The sequence below is a fragment of the Saccostrea echinata genome, unplaced genomic scaffold (genome assembly GCF_033153115.1).
Source record: "Saccostrea echinata isolate AGI-Se365-2 ecotype Australia unplaced genomic scaffold, CSIRO_AGI_Sech_v1 ptg000033l, whole genome shotgun sequence".
NCBI lineage: Eukaryota > Metazoa > Mollusca > Bivalvia > Ostreida > Ostreidae > Saccostrea > Saccostrea echinata.
The window spans coordinates 20,908,284-20,911,815 of NW_026889782.1; the positions used below are offsets into that span (position 1 = coordinate 20,908,284).

At 31.5% G+C, this 3,532-nt stretch overlaps 1 long non-coding RNA gene across 1 annotated transcript; it reads right to left on the reverse strand.

The window, feature by feature from the left end:
* Window positions 1–643: 643 nt before the first annotated feature.
* On the reverse strand, window positions 644–2,267 carry LOC133198748 (uncharacterized). The gene is made up of 3 exons (XR_009722574.1): window positions 2,091–2,267; window positions 1,590–1,654; window positions 644–982 (listed from the first exon to the last, which is right to left on the reverse strand). It is a non-coding gene; the product is annotated as an uncharacterized LOC133198748 (long non-coding RNA).
* Window positions 2,268–3,532: the final 1,265 nt, after the last annotated feature.

Below are 3,532 nucleotides of genomic sequence, written 5' to 3' on the forward strand. Positions count from 1 at the left end.
TGATAAAAATTTGTTTTACATTTATTATTAAAGTTATTCCTGTTTGAAAGGTTCAGTTCATCATTTGTTTGTATGTGAATATTTTACAAACATGCAACATTTTCATCATGTTTGCTAAATAAAAATCAAGATATTCAAAATGCTTAAATTTCTTATTTTGCTTCATTTTGTTCTCAATTTATGGTCAGTTCAGTGCCATACAAGTGTATCTTAATTAAAAAAATACTAATGTGTGAGAATTTAATCAATTTATGTTTAACAGAAAACATTTTCCTAAATCTTCATAGTCAGACAGGTTGACAGCAATAATTATTGTAGTCAGCTCACACATATTCCTTAGATCTTATAAAACATGCTCAAGAATCCACAGTTGTTACAGTATTCATAACCCAAATTTAAGTACATGTAAATCTTGTTTTTGATCTTGACATTTGATCTTGAATGTTATTCAGTGTCTAAATGAGGAATAAAAATAATTGACCAAGTTCACAATATTTATTCAGGGTAATCCCTTTTTTCAGTGAATATAAATATAATTATATATATTGGACCAAATGCATATTATCTACAATTTATATCTACAATGTATAACAATTGAATGTTCCATTATCATGAGACAAATTCATTAAAAGTGTCCATGAAAAGTATACATGTATTTCAATGCCAAGCTCAAAGATACATGTACATGTAGTTAGTTTAAATTGAAGTTTATCAATGTCTTATTACAGTTGTATGTTTTATATGCATATTATTTGGCCTGCTTGTCCATTGCTCAAATTGAATTTCAAGTAACCGAACAGTTTCACAAATGTCATCAATGCACAGAAAACAAATACATCACACACTGATCTCCTTAATAAAGAACACCATCATTCCAGACTCTAGGGGGCTCTTGGACACTGGTTTGAAAATCTTTCATTATTTATTCCAGCAGCAGATGAGATGAAGAAAATTTGTACAGCTGCAAATTTGCAGGATTGTCCTGAAGAAAAAAACACACACCATTATGTGCATGTACATTGTAAATTGTGTCATATGCATTTTGCATTGCATTAAAACTGTATTTGATTGTGATTATCTTTCTCATTTCATGTACAATTGTCTAAATTTAACCTTTTTCTCTCCCAGAGTAATGCATTAATTTTAAACAAATCAAGCAAAATCAAATCTTATATTGCAACTTCATAGTCAGAACTCATATCTTAATTAAACAATCATAATTTACATAATTTACTTGTAGATTATAATTCATTTCATCTCGTCGTCTTGCTAACTAGTATGAGTACATGTTTGGATGTTTTTCTCTCTCTATTTTCTGCTTGTATTAGTCTATTTAATATGTTGTTTGTTAATTTCTTTTCATTTGTTGCTTGAAATTTGAATATTAAAAAAAATGAAAATACATATAACATGACAATGATGACCAGAACAATTATACATTAATTTCAGTTTTACTCTCAACATTTTAAAAAGAAGAAAATCACTTATTCATAAAATCTGCAGACACTTCATCTCAACTTCGATAATGATTTTTATGTATTTTAATGAAACATGCATAAACACAAAATAAATAATCTAATCATACCAACTTCTAAATGTAAAATCCTTTATATTGTGATGACTAATGAGGGCAAGCAAAATTGGGTACCATTCTCTGAAAAGAAGAAGATAATAAATGATTAATTTATGTTTTATGTTTTACTCACAGTAGGTCATACATACAATGTACATGCAAGTGCTGAGTGGGCTTATTATACACAGTAGCATAAGAAATGATCATGATGATTCTGCATTTAATTATTTTAAATTGCAATCAGATAAGAAAAAAATGTTTTTTAACCACAGTAGGGAAATGAGTATATAGCAATAACAAAGTGAAAAAGGTATAATACATCTGATCATGTGACAAAGTATTTGTAAATATTTAACCCCCCTACCCCTCCCCTTTCTACACAACCTCTTTTTTCCACACCCGATTTCTGTGTATATTACAATAGAACAAAATTTTAATAGTTCAAGTCATTAAAACATTGCTTAAAGGGAGAGATACGTATAAACATGCACACATTTACAGTGTGTAGTATACTTACATGGTCTTGCACCAAACAACTGCGATTATGATCTGTTATAGTCCGCCGCTGACGGTTCAAGTGGAATTATCCATCCAAACAGAGCACATTTAACAGAGAAACATGTTATTGAACTGTAACACAAGTAGGAATCGAGTTAATCATCCAAACATGCTGAAGAAATACGATCTTTTGATGTCCGATCTCTTCTTTGTTTACATGCGAAACTTTTTCCGGTGATCGTTCACGGTTAGATCGTACGCCATATTACTCGAAGGTAATAGTAGAAATGTGTGTTAAGAAAAAAACACGTCTATTTTCTTTTCTGATTTTATAAATGATTCTTTTGTACACGTTCTATATCCTTTTGCATTTCTGTAATTTATTCTGACATATGAATTAACCTTTACTCGAATCTGATTGGCTGTAGGATACAGGATAGTATAGGATAGGATTGGATTAACTTCTATATATTTCTATCGTGAATTCTCAATCCTGAATCCTATCTATCCAATCCCATCCCATGTCAACTTGTGGGATAGCAGCACTGTACCAATATCTGTGAAAATAAGTAATTTTCTACTACTTCCTGTTTGGCCGGAAGTGACGTCATTTGACGCATTTTGATGATTTCGCAAGCTGCTACTTGTCATGCTGAAAAACTTTGCTTCTTTGAAGTATTACAAATTCTCAATACTTTTTGAGATATCAGGAAAAATATTTTGGCCCCTTTAGATCCCTTATTTTAGGGGCCAGCCCTTTTTTCGAGATATCATTTAAAAGATCTTGTAATTCTGTACAAATTTTGTTATATATGTTTTAACAAAATATTTCCAAATAAAAAGATATCGTACAGAAAGTGTTCGAAAATTTGAAACTCTCGATACGACTTTTTTCAGGCCATAGCGAGCGTCGACGCGTGGCACTTCCGGTGAAAGTTAACTACGTATTACAGATCTACATATGTTGCTCTGTCTTCGCTAAAAGTTTCACGTTCCTGTGATGAGTGGTTTCTTAGAAAACCTGCGGACAAACTGACCCTCCAAAAAGCACTAAATCGCAAAAATCTTCCGACCGGAAGTGACGTCATCAAAATAAAAAAATATGTATCAAGATTTTTTTATGTTCTATCAGACCTGAAAGTTTCATGAAAATCGAGCGAATCGTTTTCGAGAAATCGCGTGCACAAAATCGGTAAGAAAAAAAATAATAAGAAAAACAGTGGAAAAGAAACCGAAGAATAACAAGAAGGTCTTCCGCTGAAGACGGAAGACCTTAATAATAATAATAGGGAAAAAGAAACCGAACGAAAACAATAAGGTCTTCCGTTGGGGACGGAAGACCTTAATAATAATAATATGGAAAAAGAAACCGAACGAAAACAATAAGGTCTTCCGTTGGAGACGGAAGACCTTAAAAATAGGGAAAAAGAAACCGAACGAAAACAATAAGGTCTTCCGTTG